Genomic DNA, 9,097 nt, shown 5'->3' with positions numbered 1-9,097 from the left:
TTATCTGTGCGTGTGCTGTGGTGGTTGGGTGTCAGGAAACCCCTGCCTGCTGCACCTGTGGGCTGAGAGGAGGAGACCCCCACCCTGCAAGATGCTAAGCTCTCTCCCCTTACATTGTAAGGACCAACAGCTGGCTGCATGGTGGGATGTGCTTGGGGAATGTGAGATCATGTATTAGATTACAAATCACTCTCCTTCTGTTGCCAGTCTCTGCTGCAGAGAGATGATTTAAAATGTGCCAATATGATCAATCAGATGCTTTTTAAACAGTCTAAGACTGCAAGAACAGAAAGTGGCAAGGAATCACTTATGTTTCAAGCAGCAGACAATGATTATAATTGCATGTGGGTTTTTTTTCATGTTTACCAGATTTGTTGATAAGTCTCCTTCACCTTTCTCCGTTTCTAACACAATGGGTTAGTAAATACTTTGCCACTCCAAGTCAAAATACTCTACTGAAAGCAGTATTTCCACTCAAGTAAAATAAAAAACCACCAACAAAAAGATATTGGCCTCTCATTCTATTTTCTGCAATGTTCTCTATAACATCACAAGAAAAAAATCCTGTTTCTAAACTTTCTGATAGCTTTCAGCTGCCGGACGTGCCAAGAGGAAACGTTCTTGCTACTTTCATTCCAGTCATGGGAATCAAGAGTTGATCCAGCTAATAGTATGTTTCTGTGCATGGCAATCAGTACTAGTGAGTAAAGGGCAAGACACCTACTAAATAGTTTTCACTGTAAAAACATTTATCTGTGTTTGATTTGCTCACAGTACAGAGTTCATGCTTCCCACTTAGTCATGATTTGTTTCTTTGTAAAATCTTTTGTTGTTTAAAAAGTTCAGTGAAAGGTTTCCTTTCATATCTAGGCTCCTCCAGCTACTCTGCTTGTCTTCTTTCTCCACAAAATGAATGTATTCTTCAGTGTAGCTCTGACTTTTCCAAGCTGGATTACAGTTTACTTGATAATATTTTAGGAAAAGGCTTCACATCATCATCACCATCTCTCAAACAATCTATAAGTGTCCACTCAGTAAGAACTGCTGGTGTGCAATTACAACCACCTACCTTGTAGTCCCCCATATGTCCATCTCCACCTGCTATAGCTCAGCTTATACATAGTTTGCAAGCTCTTTACAGGGGTCCCATATTTCTGCTTTACATTTCTGACTCAGAAAGATATGACCTGGCACTCTGCAGTGCATGTTAAACAAGTCTGGCACTCAAGATCCCTTCAGCCAGTGCTCCACAGTTAATCTGTGCATGAGCAGTAAGCCAAATATCAGGTAGCATGCTTGGACATGACAAGGATCAACTTTATGATCTCACTGGATATACTCTTTGGGGTTTATCTTTGTGGGTTCAGTGGTTATATCTCTGGGAATACCGGTACCTGAGAATCCAGTAAGTGGTTAATATTCTCTTGTAGCGCCCAAAGTTGGAAAAAGAGGGTTTCTGGGAAGACTCAGATGTGTCAGAACCTATTTTCCTTGCGCTGTGATGTACAGCATTTCCAGTGAGGAGCGTCAGGCCTGTGGCAAATACTAAAAAAATTAGGATCTAAAATTGTGAGTTCACGAAGGCAGCAGCTTACCTGTTCTGTCCTCATATGCAATGAGGCTGTACCTCACCTGGCTAGGTGCCAGCCTTAGAGCCTTGGAAGTGAATATACTAAGCGATGTGAGTGCCAATGGCATTTTTCAGCATCTTTAATGAAATAACTACATCCTGCTTTTATGCAAAGTAGGTTGCATGGCATCTCAAGAACACCTTCAGGCAAAAGGCAAAAAAAAGAGCTTCATTTTTGTCACTTCCTATGCTTGCAAAATCATTGTTGCTTTAATAAATTCATATTTTTGTTTCATTTTTTTTTGAAATAACTTCACAGTTGTGACTGATGTCAAGGCATGCCTGACTGTATGTAGAGTATGTTTACATGAGCTTTTGCAAGCTGACATACCATGCCCTGTCCTTCCCCCTCTTCTGAATGGAACAGCTGTGCAGCACCTTGCTGAAAGCCTTAATGGTGACAGGGTTTATATTAACCTGAACTTTGTGCTGTTCTACCTCATACAATTCCTGTTCATCTCAAAGGATGGGCAGAGCAAGCTTGTGTCTTTCTGCAATTGTGTGTGAGTAACTCCCCGCAGTCCATCAGTCTGATTTCCCAGCAAAAGCTCTAATTTAATCCAGGGAGGCTCAATCTAACCCAAGGAAATGGATAGAAAACTTGTAAAATAAAACAAAAATATTTTTTAAATAAAAATAAAATAAAATAAAATACATTGTTGTACACTTCTTTGAATAGGGTGCTCAGAGCATGTCAGAGCTATTGAACAGAAAGCCGTGTTTCTTCTGTGAGGTCTGAAATAAAAGCTGAAGAAAATTAAAACTAGCAGGTTGTCTCTGTTCACATCTTTAGAGTAACAGACACTGCAGAATTGCAGCATGTTTCTGAAGAAAGATTCCCCTGACATCATGTTTGGAAAATTTGCAATTAGGAAAACTCAAATAGTTATTTTGTGTGATAAAGAGGGAGTAAATTATATGAAAAAAATGTAAGAAACTCTGCTGTCAGTGATCATATATAAAATTTTTAGAGGATTGTCATTGTACAAACCTCACTTTTTATGTTGATTCATAAAATCTGTTTATTTTTATAAGAAAACAGAAGAATTCTCCTGCTTTACATTTATGCTCTCCTATATTCTCTGTAATCTCTTTGCAAGTGTACTCTAAAATCTTTTGAGTGTTATTATCTCAAGTACCTTGAAACTTCACAGGTTCACACATTGCTTTTGAACTGTGGCAGTGAGATGAGAAGGAAAGAAGGAGGTGCACAGAAGAAGTCACTAACTTAGAAGATGATCATCCCTTACGCAGTTAGCAAGTTCACCTAAGAAAAATAGCTGAAAGAAAAAGCAGCCTGAAAAGACTTGTGTAGTTTACACAGCACTTTTGGACAAAGGGGTTTAAATGCCAGTATAAATAAACTGTGAAACCTTCCCACCTCCCCTTCAATTAATTTCTTCCAGTTGGTGTTAACTGAAGAGAATCCAATTTGGTTTTCCCTGAGGTCTCTCCATGAGGTGAACTAAAGCTCAGTAAGTGGAGACAATATAGAGATTCAGTTCAAAAGTGCAGTCCTGATCGAAACGATACTTCTATGTAGATGATTAGTCCAGATGGGATCAGAAAAATCATAAAATCCTAGAGGGAACTAAATTCAGGTTTCATTCTCAGAGCTTGCCTGAAAGACTCCAACAGATCTGGTCCACAGAAAGTGCAGTTACAGCACTTGCTTTCTCTCTTATCCACTGTGTTCAGCTCCCATTTCCTGAAGGGACTGAAGCCTGCATCTCCTGACAGACCGCCTACCTTGCGTACAAGAGTCACCTCACTTTTGCCCTATCTCCTTGAGGACATTGTTATGATGTTCTCAGGTCTGAAATGGGGATGGACTCAGTGACATCATGATGTTCAAGCTATCCATTCTGCCTGTACCCTTGCCAGCAAGTGGAGGCATCCACTACCTCCCATGGTCCTGCAGGCCATGGAACCAGGCTTGACACCTGTGGTATGGTCACGTTTGTTGTCCTGCTGTACTTGCAGTGATGAAGCGCAAGGCTGCCTGGTAGGTACCCTTGGACAACCACAATGACACCTTTAAAATATCTTGTTATCCTGTTTTCCATCTCTTGACAATATCTTTCACTATCCTTGCCCCTCTCTTTCTGCTTCCCAATCCTCTTCCAGATAAACAACGCACCCCTAATTACTTTTTCACTATTGGTTCCAGTTTTCCTATTCATAGCCCAATTGGTAGTCCTGACCCTGTTTCTGACACAGGTAATCTCAGCTTTATATTCTATCACTGATGTGGTTACCAAGGTGCGGTTGGTCTTGCCCAAGGTCCCAAAACTCCCTTTCAGGGAGCTCTGGCCACGTCTCACATCACTTCCTCCCAACCACCTGTGAAACCCAGGCATTACTCACGTTGCTATCAGTAACACTTGTCAGCTTCTGTCATCGTTATCTGTCACACCCAACAATTTCTGACGTCACAGCCAGCAGTGTCTCACGTCAGTTCAGTCAGCTGAACCTGAAAAGGGCCCAGTCAGTGGCCCGCAGCCATAAGAGTCCTGGTTGTTCTCACCAGTGGGGATGATTTACCAGCTCCCATCTTGGACTGCAGGGCCTTTAACCTTTTGTTAAAGGTTCACATAATGCTCCTCAGTCTAAAACAGGAGCCTCAAGCCATCATCACTGTACATCTAAAGAAAAATAAGAATTCCTGAAACTCTGGCCTGAATAAACTTAGGCAAACAGGGGAAAACAGAATGGATGTTGCTTTTTGCATATATCGTACATAACAGAGGAATCATTTTGTATTGTCCTTATAAGCATCTTTATCTTTAGTATCTGCAAATTAACACTGTTAAAAGCTTTTTCAGTCACTAGATTAGAGTCTCAAACCAGCTTGTTAGAGCTGGGAGGGCAATAAAACTACTTTCAAAATGATACTGCATTGGTTTCTGGAGGGCAGTAATTAGTGTGCCCAAGAGATCAAGGCTTTGGATGCAACGACCCCCTGTCGTCTTGCCAGTCCTTTCCTTCTGTGAAGGCAGAATTGGAAAAAAGGGAAGAAAACTTTCTTTTCTGTGCCTACTTGCAACTATAGTAGAGGAACTGCCACCAGGTTTGGGAACCATGACTACCATATGAGCACGCTTATTGCAAGGAAGTACCTTGCTTATTGCAAGTCACATCCAATAACACAGATGAGGTGAAGACTTGTGCTTCTGTTTCGAGATTCCTTTACTTCTTCTGGTGGTGGAGACATCTTCAGTAGGAGCCCACTGGCCCCAGGTCTTAGACAGAAGTGCAAAGTTGAATGATACCGCAGATGAGAAGATAGAAAATCTCCAGCTGCTTTCATGGTTCATTATCACCCAGCTGGGGCCCATTGTCAAATCATGACATGCAGCCACAGCTGGTCTGACCTCATTCCTCCTAAGCCTTGTCATCCAATAAGTAGCCAAAACATTGGGAATCAAACAACAATTGCTTCTGAGTCCAGTCTAAAATAGTCCAGATGCAAGGATCATTCCCTGTTTGTGATTAAGATTTAACAATCAGAGTGTGAGCTGCCTTGCTACAAGATATAAATGAGAAGGTAGAAGCATTGAGACAGATACATCACACACCGTTCATCTCCCACTGGGGTTGGCTCCCTTGCAGGGTTGCTGATGGAATAGAGAATCGTGCAGTTCCTCCAAGCTCAACTTCTCATTTGCTATGATGGCTCTGCCAACCAGGTATCTTGCTTGGCGCAGGTAGTATGACCATGTGGGTAACAAGGTAGTTTAGCACAGGTCTCATTCATCCAACAAGAACTGAGTCCAAAATACTTCCTCAAATGGTTTTCCAAGTGTCCAGTGCTAAATTGTCCTATTGAAATGATAACATAAAATGTTATATATTGAAAGGGTAAAATTCATTAAATGGCTGAATTCATAGCCAAAAAGGTTGTAGCCAAAGTTCTGCATACAGGCGTGCAGCTTCCTTATCCTTTCAGCTAGCACCTATATCTTTGGAAACTCAAGAGGAGTCCCACACAAGGGGAAGACATTGCACAGCAGAGGAAGCACGCCCAGATCCATAGGTAACAGACTGCTCATGTAATAAAAGCATGTAATAAAACTGTTTTAAGCCCCATATTCCGACAAGTATTGAAAAGAGAGAGGCAGAAACAGGGCTACAACCAAAGCTTTCCAGCAGTCTAATTCCAGCTTGGACTGAGAGTTGATTAATGTAAGCTCCATTTATGTTATTTTCTGTAACCGCACAACTCCATGAGCACACATCCAGAGTTAAACCGCTTGGTAGCTGGGGGAGGGGAGGAGGGACCATGAAATTACTTTCTTTTTATTTTTTATGTTCTCAGAGTTTTCACATACCAGCAGCTAGAAGTTTTGGTTGCTGTCAATCTTCTTAAACGCTTCTGGGTCAAGAGCCAGTATTAGAAACTATTTGAATGGTCATTCATTTTAAGCACGAAGACACCCACTGCAGCTGTGATACAAAGGAAAATCTGCCTCAGAGCAGCTTACTGAGCAAATGCAGTTCTATCACAATGATTGCAATAAGAACATACTGTATTGTCCATAATTACATCCATATTAGGAGGAAAAAAATTAGCTAAGCTGTTCAGTTACATGCCAAAACTATTTCCTGAGGGATATTTATTTTGACTAATGTTAGGGTAAAAAAATGAAACCAATCTGTCCTGGTTTAAAGCACTTGATTTTTCTTTTATGTTTGATGGAGAGAAACAAAGCCAGCCAAGAATTTATGTAAAGCCACTGCTAGGTTTTAAGGTGACAAGAGTTTTTAGGGTGGCAAGAGTTCCTCCCTCCTGGCAAAGAGTAGGAATTCATAAATGCAGAATGAGACAAGGTTACTGTTCTCAGGGAGAGATATTTTTTTCCCTGTCTACTGCAGCACTGTTCTGTGGTTTGACACAATGCCAGAATTCACTGGGACAAAATCCTATCTCCTGAAGTACCAACAGCTATTTGGCTCTGGGTACTTGGAAATATGCTCTTGTTGCTACAGTGATCTCAGTATAAATCTGTTTTCTTGCCTACTTTCTATTTCTTTAGTTGCTGTTGTCTTAACTGAAGACTAAAATAACAGATCATATTACTCCCAAATGAGATAAGTCATAGCTAGACATTCTTATGGTAGAGGCACAGGTCTGCTAAAAAACTGTTGGCTGGTTGTAATACTGGCTTGTCTTTAAACCCACGTCGTCAGATTTCGCTGTGAATTAGAGGGAGAGGTTTATGTAGACCTAAGAGTGCCAGTGAGAATCCCTGGCTGCCAGACTGTAGTTCATATTTAGTTTCCCTGCAACCTTTACTTGGCCTGAGGCTTTCCTCCCTGGAACACTGCTTTCTAAAAAAAAAAACGAAACAAAACAATCAGTCTGCCCATTGTGAACTCTGAAAGTTGCTCCCATAAGTTATCACTGCATAATTGCTGTGCCTGTATGACTTCTACCATCAAGCAGTCTAAAACCAAAAAGCATTAAGACAGTTTGTGATAAGATTGAGGATTAATAATTGGTAACACCAAGATTAGGGATTAATTAAAATTTGGGAAATATATTTCATGAAAAACAAAGCAGTTATATCCCCTTTCCAGAAACAGGTGTTGAAATGTCTACATTCAGATGACTTGTCTTCTACATTCTGGTAATGAAGTCCACCCTCACTACAACATATCTCATTATATGTATCACTTCCTTAATCTAAGTGCAGCAGTGTCATGGTTCTCTCCTTCTTTCGTTAGCCGCCTCTAGCAAACAATTTAAACAGCACTTAGTTATGGCGTCACTCTGAGGGAAAATGTAATTTAGAGAAATATACTCAAAAACTATTTTTATATTTTCAGTTAATTTTTCCTTTGCGGAATGAAACTGTCCTTAATTCAAGACAGTTCGTTCAGAGTAAGATGTACGAACTTATTTGTAGTAACTATATAGCAAGTGTAGACTCTATTTCAGAATCCCCAAAGACACCTCTTTAGATGTCAGTCAAAGGTCTGACTCTTCAAACTGGCTGGCGTAGAGGCTTTGAACCAAAAAGGGGCTCAGTGTAGAGTGGTGGGATCAGGTACAGAGGATGCCAGTAGACATTCGGTGCTTACAAGCCTGCCTATGGATGAAACTTGGTTACATGGAAAAGCAAGAATCTGCCTATGTTTTCCCCAAGAGAACAACACAACAGAGGAGGGGGTATTACTGTTTGAAGAGGAGACATCATTTTGGGGGAATAAAAGACAGCTCGAAGATGGCATAAAGCGGGTGGGGTGGTGGGAGGGGGGGTGGGGCGGGAACTCTAGCTTTGAAGAATTTGGAAAAGCCTTGGTGGTTTTCCAAACCTTTGATGTTTGATCCAGACCCCGAAAAGGGTCCCAAAGAGACCACTCCATCGGCAATTGCTTTGATTCAGCCTTACAAGAGAGAGAAGGAGCTCAGAACCTAGGATGTGGGCCCATTTTCACAGATCTATAAAGATAAATAAATGTATGTGTAAGAATAAGGGAAGTCTTCTGGAAGGGCAATTATGGAAGTGTTACCAGAAGCCAGCGTTAGCCCTGGACACAGTCTGTGACAGATATTCATTGTGGTCCCCCTCACACCGCAGGAGCTTAGCCAGAATCTTGCTGCTCCTGGCCAGCGTTTCATGTTGGACAAGGTTGTTACACCATTTGCCAAATCTGTGTCTCCCCCATTGGCTTTACCACCTGTGAAGAGGCATGGTAAGCTTGGAAAATATTCACTCTAGATGTCACAGATTTTCAGAAAAAGTTTGTTTGATTTAAGGATGTGCAGATACTAACAAAACAACCTCCTAGAAATGCATGTCTTTCCAGTGCGCTGGACTAGGTGATGATATGATTGTTACAACAGTCGTGGCCAATATCCCTAAGCTGACATGTTTCCCTGACGATTGATCTTTTTGTTAAGAGCATCAGACTGAAACTCAGGAGACTGGGCCAATTTCCAGCTTTGTCACAGATGCCCTGCATGACCTACAGCAAGCTGTTTATTCTCTTTGTGTGTTACTTCAGAGTCTGGAGGGTGATGCCTCCCTATCCCATAGGGAGATTTGTCAATACACATTAATTAGTCTTGTGCAAAATTGTTAATGGAAACTGGGAGAGGGGATTAAAGTGAGCAGACAGAACATCTCTGTTTCATCTCATTTCTCATGACGAGACTCCATGGGAGGTTTGGATTGTTCTTTAAAGCCAGCCTTGCTAAGAGAAAATTAAGTCAGGTGATACCATGAGAGAAAAGCTGTCACTAGACATCTTCTCCTCTTTGCTTACCTTCCTTCCTTCATCCTCCTTCTCAATTCTTTGTTTTCTGGCCTTGTCATTCCTCTGTTTCTTTTCTTATCTGTCTACTTCAGGCGTTACTTTTCATTACTCTCCCATTTTCTCCCTCTGCCATTTATCCCCTTCAATCTTCCTTTTTGCCTAATAAAAATATGCATTGGATCAGGAAACAAGGACTTTTGCTCA

The sequence above is a fragment of the Leptosomus discolor genome, chromosome 1 (genome assembly GCF_034619465.1).
Source record: "Leptosomus discolor isolate bLepDis1 chromosome 1, bLepDis1.hap2, whole genome shotgun sequence".
In the NCBI taxonomy this organism is placed as follows: domain Eukaryota; kingdom Metazoa; phylum Chordata; class Aves; order Leptosomiformes; family Leptosomidae; genus Leptosomus; species Leptosomus discolor.
The sequence above is the reverse complement of the archived record's forward strand: the minus strand, read 5'-3'. Positions refer to the sequence as shown.